This window comes from Onychostruthus taczanowskii, unplaced genomic scaffold, assembly GCF_017590055.1.
Source record: "Onychostruthus taczanowskii isolate IOZ18803 unplaced genomic scaffold, ASM1759005v1 scaffold86, whole genome shotgun sequence".
In the NCBI taxonomy this organism is placed as follows: domain Eukaryota; kingdom Metazoa; phylum Chordata; class Aves; order Passeriformes; family Passeridae; genus Onychostruthus; species Onychostruthus taczanowskii.
The window spans coordinates 380,338-389,460 of NW_024506552.1; positions in this window are offsets into that span (position 1 = coordinate 380,338).

The window sequence follows — 9,123 nt, forward strand, 5'->3', positions numbered from 1 at the left end:
CTGTGCCAGTGGCTGGCAGGGTCAGGGTGCTGGTGGCAAAGGGTGGGATGTGGGGGCTGATTTCCAGAGGAGGCAAGGTGCTGCATGTCCACTGGGCGGCAACCGGCCTTTGAGGCCACCCTGAGGGTGACAGCTGCCATCTCCATAGCTTTAAGAATTCTTTCAACTTCCACCCAGGAAAAAAAGCCCAGACCCTTCTGTTGTCCTGAGCCATGGCACCATCCAAACTGGCTCAGGTGAAACATGGGCAAAACCAGCAAGACCCAGGCAGGCAGAATACAACCCCTGGCACCCCAGGCATGTGTGCTTCTCCCCACAGCTAAAGGACGCAGTGGCCTCCAGCACCACATGGCTTTGGCGGCAACCAGACTGCCCCGCCCTCTTCCCCACACCAGCACTTGTGTTTGGCCCAGGAGCCAGACCCCAGACCATCCTCTCTGCGTCAGCCTTGGCTTCGAAAAAAGGTGACATGCAAGACTCTTTGCAAACACTGCCTTCATTTTGCCACCTCAAAAGCAGCAGCAGCAGAAGCTCTGCCAGGACCTGTATATAGAATTTTGTGGTTGCTGCTTCCTGCCCAGAGCAGCTCGCCGCAGGCTGTGTGCCGCAGCCAGCTCCTAGCAAAGATTTCTGGGTGTTAGCGAAGTTCGGAGCCGAGTTGCTGTTTCACAGCTGCCATGTGGCAGTGCCTCAGGAAGATCCAGCTACATGTTTTCCCAGCAGCCAGGCAGGTCTTGCGAGACCCACTCCAAGAGTCCAACAAGTCTCCGCTGAACAGCTGCGACCTTCTCAGTGTGTACAGCTCTGCCCTGCAGTCTTCCAGCCAAAGCTACTGGGGAAACATCTCTCACTCCCAAAGGAATGCTGCTCAAGCTTTCTGGGTAGCAAAAGCTCAGACAGGAGTTCAGCTCTAGGAGGTCTGAGACTGGCTAAAACTCACTACACTTTTGAACAATTCTGGTTTCTCCATCATGTCCATTGCAGAGATAGGGCAGGAGACCAGTGCCACAAAATGCCTTCTCACTGAATTCCCCATCATGGTGCCATGTTCACGGCTCTCCCAACCTCTCACACCTGTTTGGAAATGCCTTGACAAAGCAGGGAGGGAAAACACAGCTGAAGGAGGCTGAAAACAACAACTACCAAAAAAAAACAAATTTAAAAAAAATCAGAAGATGACACCCAGCCCTTCCCATCAGCCTCATGTGGTGTCCCCAGTCCCATCAACCCCAGGACATGATGTGCCACGAGCTGACAGACTTTTGGCAGAGTGGTTTATAGATGCCCACCCTCCCCACAGATATGCCAGGGTTTGTAAAAACTGGAGTGAAATGCCCCATTGAAGGAGACTGTACTACTACCCACACATTGCAAAGCAAGAATACATCTTCCTGTATTTTTTTCCCTCCTAGGCACTCCAGGCCACTGTTCCTGGGGACATCACACTGCAGCACCTGGTGCCCTCTCCTGCTCTCCAACTTAGGGCCACTTCCAGGGATGGTTAGGCCCAGGAACAAAGGAAATCCCTGAACCCAGCATCACAAGGATGTCAGGAAGCTTCCCTGGGAACCATGTGCACAGCTCTGTGCCTAGTACCAGCTCCTGCAGCATCAGTCCTCTCCCTGTATATTTACAGGTACAGTGAGGTGTCCCAGAGACCATTTCCCCATCACCAGCTCCAGGAATAACAAAGCACTTCCTTGGCCCAGAAATCCACATAGGGGACACTACAGGTGACAAAGAGGGGACAAAACAGGGCAGGTTCATGGAGACAGGTGTCCTACCACCATCTCCTGCACTGTGCGTGGCAGCGCCTCAGGCTGGTCCCCTGCGGCCACCCCCAGAGCCAAGAAGACAGCCCTGCAATGAAGTCAAAGTGCATTATTTCCATCTCCTTACCACTGCCAAGAGGCCTCAAAATTCTTGTCTGTGTTTGCCCTGAGGCAGGGTGAGCACCATGAGCCAGCAGCCTCTGTGCTGGGATGGGAGCAGGAGAGCTTTTGAGGAGGAGCTGATGTGCTCCTGCCTCCCCCACCAGCCAGACAGGACTTCTGACATCAGCAGCATGGGGTTTCAGTAGGAGACAATCAGCACCTCCAGCACAGCATGGGGATATTTTGGGGACCTACATTCCAATTTCTGCATTTGAAACCCCATTTCTGTTGCCATAAACCATTTCATTAGGGCAAGATGCAAATGCTCATAACCCCTCACCCCCACCGTGCCAGGCTGTCCCCAGCTCAGCCCAGGTTTCGTGTCACGACTCCAGAGCCCATGACATGGCAAAGGCTGGCATGTCCCTTCCCATTCTGTGGATGTGGCAGCCTCCCCAGGCAAAGTGCCATGGAGCAGGGGAGTGTGGCTGTATGCTCCAGGCTGGGGCCAGGCACAGGGCCAAGTGTCCCCTGTGCCAGCACGTCCCTCTGCAGCCGCAGCTCCTTGGGGCTTTGCCCAGAGAGGCACAAGGGACAGCAGCAGTGAGAAGACGTGGAGGCAGGAGATCCTTGCTGTGCCAGGACGTCTGTCCTGCGTGGGGACCTCACTGCCACAAAAGCTTTGCCAAACCTTCCTGTTGGCTCTGAGCCAGTGCTGGCTGCGTCAGCTGAGCCCTCCTCCAAGACCACAGAGAGCCTGGAACCGAAGGGCTGTCTAGACGTCATCCCACGCTCATTAAACATTCATTTCCTATAATGAAATGGCTTTTAATTTATCAACTGCTCTGCAGTTCCTTAAGGATCCCGCGCTGCACGGCACAGCCTCGCTGCTGGCTGCACTCAGGGCTCCCATGGTGCTTTTCATGGGGAGCTGGAAGAAATCATTAGGTAGGAGAGACACAGAGGCTCCCCCCAAAGTGACTCATCCAGATGAAGACATACAGAAGTGTCAGCAGGAGCTGGAATCCAAATGCTTTCCTTGGTCAAGGAGGTTTTCTGTAATCCAAGGCAGTGTTGACACCATGGGGCAGCAGAGAGGGTCTCTGGGCAGCCAAATTCCCCAGATCAGGAGCATCCTTGGCCACTAAAAAATTAACCTAAAAATTAACACAAGTAACGTGTTTCCCTGTGGTCTTTTGCCACAGGGAAAGTTTCTAAAATGAGAGGAAGGCAGGAGCAGAACAGCAGGGATGCTGAGAGAGGAGACCAGCAGGCACGTGGCTTTGAAGCCTCCATTTCATCTGTCATCTCTTTTGGCAGGTAGAGCCCAAAGTTTCTCCAAGATGTATTGAAAACAGCAAAGAAAGAAAAGCCTCAGCAGGGCAGCTGGCAGAAAACTGCTGCTTTTTCCTCTGAAAGCTTCAAATGCATCAGAGAGCTGCAGCAGCTTTGGCAGGGAGAGGTGCCCAGCCAGGCTGTTAAATGGGTCATGCAGGCAAAATCCCTCTGGAGCACCCAGTATCCAGCACAGTCCTTAAAGTCCTGCAGAAAACTTGCAGGAGGCCATCGGGGGACAGTAAATCAGGCAGGCACTGCCTGCAGCCGTGCTCTGCAATGCGGCTGGGGCTGTGCCGGCACCGCAGCACGGCCTGGCACCCTCCAGCCCAGGGCTCGCCCAGCCAGCCCTGGGGAACAGCTAAAGCCTAAACCCAGCCTTGCTTTGAAACCCCTGCTGAAAGCCAGACAGGGAGGAGGAATTTACCAGGTGGCCCCATGCACGGAAGGTCTCAGGTAGCCTTTGGAAACAGGCAGGCACACAGCTGATTTGAAAACATACCTAATTTGAGAGTGTAGAAACCACACACAATTTAAAGGTGTATAAACCACTGACAATTTCAAGATGCCCTGATTTCTCCATCTGCACCTGATCCAGGGTCCAGTTCCTGGGTTTGCTTTGCAAGAGCCATCTCCGAATACAACCCCACTCTGCAGACACCTTGCAGAGTGACCCAGGTGAAGCTATCCCAGCTCTCCTGCTATCTTGGATATATTAAATCAACCACTTCTCTTTCATTTGAAATCATTGTCCCCAAGCCTCCACCATGCCAAAGCCCTTTAGCAGTTCGTTCCACCTGACTTTAGTAATTAGTTCCCTTAACTTCTCAATCCTCTTCACTTGGAAATGAAGCCTGTCATTGCCAATCCATTTTCTCTCTTCCAGACAGTTTCAATGGAATCAGCCACCTCACAGGACAAACTTATTTTCCATAGGCTGCTCTTCTGCAGTGCTCTCACTGCATATCAAAAGCAAGACAAAAATAGCCTCACCTCCTGTTGGGTCAGTGAGCAGAGTCAACCCCAGCGCTGCCGGCACAGCGAGCAGCCAGCACATCCCCACCCAGGGAACAGGGACAGTGCTGCCAAAGGGATGGGAGAAGCAAGAGACATGCCTGGGATGAAGCTTGATTATCCTGCCACTCCTCTGACAGGCAGTGTGCCCCACTGTGCTTGTCCTGCTTCCTTCCTGCATTTTGTGCTGTTCCTGGTTTCAGACACAAACATCTCTGTTGTGCCCTTGCCTTTAGGGCACTTCCCCACAGCCCTGTGTGCTGCCAACTCCCCTTTCCATCAGTCAGCATTTTCTCCTGCTGCCCATCCCTCTTCCAGCCTACTACTTGCCCTTATTATGTGATTTTCTCATTTATCTGATTTTTATCACCCCATGTAACAAATTCATGGAAGAAAAAATCCATCCAAGGCTATTAACTTCAAAAATCCTGCCTCCAGCATGAGGAGTGCTGGAGCCATGGATTGGAAGATATTGAGGGAATATTCAGGGGAGCAGTCACTACACATTTGCTGTTTCTCTGCATTTCCCCAGGCATCCTCTCCTGCACACCCTCTGACCACTGCCAGCTCTTCATATGCTCTTGACTGGGTGTTTAAAATGAGATGCAGCTGAAATTGGAATATTGCAAAACCAGGTTCTCTCTATCTTAAAACCCTCTGTGGAAGCACCATTATGAATCCCAGGAGCACGAACCGAGCTATTCCAGGAGGAGAATAATCAGCTCAATAGCCCTGACAGACCTGGCTCACTGTCCTTTGATGAGCTCAGCTTCTCCAGCCTCCCAACCAGGGAGAAATTAATGTTCCTGCAAAACTGAGACAGGGAGGAATGTGAGTGGAAAATAAACTCCCAAGGTAGAGGATCAGCCCTCCAAAAGCCAAGGCTGCAGCTGGGTCCAGGGTGCAATGCGACACAATTCCTCACGTTTGACAGCAAATCCAAAAGACACGAGGATTCGCAAGGAGATGAGAGAAAATGACACTGAAATACCTCACGGCTGCTGGGAAGGTGGTTCTGAAATGCTCCTGAGATGCTGCACATGTGATTCTTCATCCTTCACCATCAGACAGAAAATAGGGCAGGGAATTGTGAGGAATGGAGGCTTTGGAGAAGCCATGGATGACTGTGGCAGGGGACAGGTGCTGCTCAAGGTGCAGGTTCTCATCTGGCTGGACACTGCTGGTGTCACCTGTTCTTTTGTTTGGCCAGTTTGCTCCTGGCCCTGCTCTCCAGTGGGCTATGGAGTCATGTCTCTGCTTCCAGATGGCCACGACCCACCTGAAGCAGAGGCATGACAAGGTCTGTGTGGCCCTGGACAGGCTTTCCCCAGCTGTGACCCAGCTCTTTCTGTGTTAAGCACAAAGTGTTTTGCAATCCTAGGTTGTGTGCAGCCACAAACTGCAGCTGCTCCATCAGATAACCTGAAGCAGCACCAGGTTGCGCAACACTCCTCAAATACAAGAACATCACCCTCCTACTTTTGGGGCACTGTGTGACCCCTGGCCATCCCTGTGTCCCCTGCAGGGTCTTTGCCCCCTAAACACCTTGTAAGAAAGATGTCTGCATTTTGTAAGGTGAAAAAAAGGTACAAAGCCTGTTCTTCCAACTACCCTTTGAACACTGGTTTACAAGTGTCTCCCTTGTCTCTTACCAGCTTCCAGAAAGATTTGGCCAAGCTCTACTCTTGGTAAAGCAGGACCATGCTCATCCCCACTGCACTCAGGGGACGTTGCTGTTTCATTGCCCACCTGGAGAATGTGTGGAAGACAGCCTGTGCATCACACAACCTGGTCAGGCTGTAACACTCTGAAGCCAAGATAGCCAAGCTGTCTTTTTCCCCCACTACAGAATTTTCTGGGTGCTGCTGAACAAATAATTTAATCTGCAGAGAAGTAGTTCATGCAACACTATTTCCACTATATTAAAAAAATGCAAAATCTAGAAGATGTGGGAAACAATGTGTGAAAAACTTCAGTGCAAACACAGAAAGACTTCGCAACCTCTGCTGCTGTGTACTCATGCACATTGCAAATTATTTGATCTAAAACACAGGTACTGGCTTACTATAAGACATTTCTGGAGCTTTTTGTTGCTTAGCTCTAAGCAGAGGTCAGTCTGCAGCTCCCAGCACTGTGGGCTCAGGCCCAGACCACTCTGAGGTCTTTGTGGAGCATCTGGACTTTTTCTGGATGCCATGGGTCAGATAATTCTATTTTCTATAGAACATGCAAAATACCCCAAAACCCTTGGTAAAGAATGATAAAATTTAGTTCTTTCCAGGTTTGGTACTTGATGGCTGGAGTAGGCATGATTGTTCTCTGATATCTCATCTTTCCTGTAACAGAAACTCTAATCCAGAGAAACACTCCCAAGAAAGGCATGAGACTTCTGCCTTCACCCTGGGAAGCCACTGAGCTGCAGGTCAGTAAATCCCCTGCCCATACAGAAGAGCCACAGCCTTCTAAGAGGACCGTGGCTTGCAAAGTCAACACCAACTCTCCTTCTCACTACAGAGCCCCAGCACCAACATCCTGATCACAGGTGTGCTTTGATTAAGTGGAAATACTTGATTCCTCAACATATTCAGCTCTGAAGAGGTGTATTTGCTCTTCCACCTCACAGAGTACATCGGGGGCTGAGGGGCAGATTTCATATGTACAAGTCAGTTTTTGCCCAGAAATCTGCACTGCAGTTTCTCACCCACTTCTTCACTGGCAGCTTCCCAGGGGCTAAAAACACCTTTTCTTTTGGGTCACATTGGCTAAAAACCTGCTCTAGTTGCCCAGGCCATGGCATGATTAGCTAGGAAGGAATTGTTCCCTGGGAGGGTGGGCAGGTCCTGGCACAGGGTGCCCAGAGCACCTGTGGTGCCCCTGGATCCCTGGCAGTGCCCAAGGCCAGGCTGGAGGGGGCTTGGAGCAGCCTGGGACAGTGGGGTGGGACTGGATAAGCTTTAAGGGTCAACCCGAACCACTTTGGGATTTTGTGATTCAAGGTTGGGATCAGTGTTCTTGCTCATCCTGGTCATGGTCTGGCAATGGCCAACAGCCAACAGCCCTTTCCCAAATTCAGTTTATCTCCACCAGCCCAGAGGAGCCAAGGACACAGTGAGGAGGCACTGCTTGGTGTGCCTCACCCTCCAGATCTCACACAAGTGACCTGGCCAAACCATTTGGAGATGTCTTTGCACAGAAGGCATGAGCTTAATCAAAAAAGGGCTAAAATGAGCATTGCCTTCCCCTTCCTAGTCTCACTTTGCCTTGTTTTCCATTCATTCCTACAAATAGAGAGGCACTGGCTTTTCCTGGCAGGCAGCTGCCTGAAATGGCCATGCATCCATAGTGCTGCAGCAAACAGCACTAAGGCATTTGCATGACACTGTGCACTGCCAGGCCAAGGAAAATTAATTTACTCAGATTTTGAGCATGATGGAATACAACCTTCTAATTGGGATTGCAAGAAATGGCAAGAACTGGCTCCATTGCCCAAGGTGTCCTACTGTCATCTTTCATCCTGCTGACCGACCCTTCCCAGTCAAGGGTGCAGCACTACACACCTTCAGACACTCAATGAACATCTTTCCAGCTTTGCCAATGGAAAATGTGAAGCTCTTGAAAGACCACAAATTCCTGCAAAAGGCACTGAGCTTATCTTTAAATGCAGCTTGGCCTGAGCACTTGATGTGGAGGATATTTACCAGCATCTTATAATTCTTCCTCTGTCTCTACTTTGTTTTATTAAGCCCCACTGGAACCAACAGGTTGGGGGTTTTTTGCAGCTATTTAAATTCCTACTCACTGGAGGGTTCCTTGAGTTAAGCATTTTCAGTTGGGTTTACAGATTTATTGAATATTCTCAGCTCCACATGACCTCAAGGGAAGCTGAGGCTAGGATTTCAAGAACATTTAAGAAATTCAAATCCAAAGCAACCTATTGTGATTGAGAAGAAGTCACAAGAACTAGCTCAGAGCACCCTAACTGTGCCCCTTGCCTGTGTGGTTCTGGGATGGGAACAGGGAACGGTCAGCTGCTGAGCTCATCCCTTCCGTGAGTGATCTGGGGAGCTTGGGGAGATGAGTAATCCTGGAAGGGAAGGATGCAGGGAATATACAGAAAGTCAACAACCTTGATCCTCTTCCTTTGTCCAGTGCAGGGCACCAGGAGGGAGCCTTCCCTTCAGCAACCCACTCCCAACCCACCCTGAATTTTCCAGGGCCAAAGCAGATCCTGCTAGAGCAGCATCCCCTGGGAGATGAAGGCAACTGAGCTCTTGTGGGAAGTGCTCTAAAATCCATCTGACAGCATTCTGGGAACTTTCCAATTTCCAGACAGACTGTATCTGTGCCACTTTAACCCCATTCTTCCTACACAGACAATGTTTTTCTCCTCTGATATTCATTATTTGGATTGCGATCCTACCCCTGCAGTGCCTGGAGATTCTCAGCAGTAAAGTAATTTTTTATGTCTCATGTCCACACAGAAATTTTGGGAAGCGGGACCAGAGCAATTCCAAAGGCCCAGGAGGAAGGATACACTTGTGACAACCCCCAGAGAGCATTATCCAGTGGGGCCATGGTGGGACACACTGCTCTGAGGAGGAGCTGGGAAAGCCTGCAGTGCCTTGCAGGATGTAGGGACAAATGGATGGAGAGATGTGAGCACAAACCTCAACAAGGAAAATTCCCACCAGGCTATGGAGAACATTTCTCGGTGGGATCCCAGCCCCTGGAGACATTCAACACTTGCCTGGTCAGGACATGATCAACCTCTTCCATTTCTGGAGCCTTCTAGGGGCAGAGGCTGGATGGGAGGCTCCAGGTGGGTCCCCTCGTCCCACCTCCTTAACTCCAGAGTTCCTCTGCCAGCTCCCAGATGGGAGAAAGGCAACAGCTCTCTGCA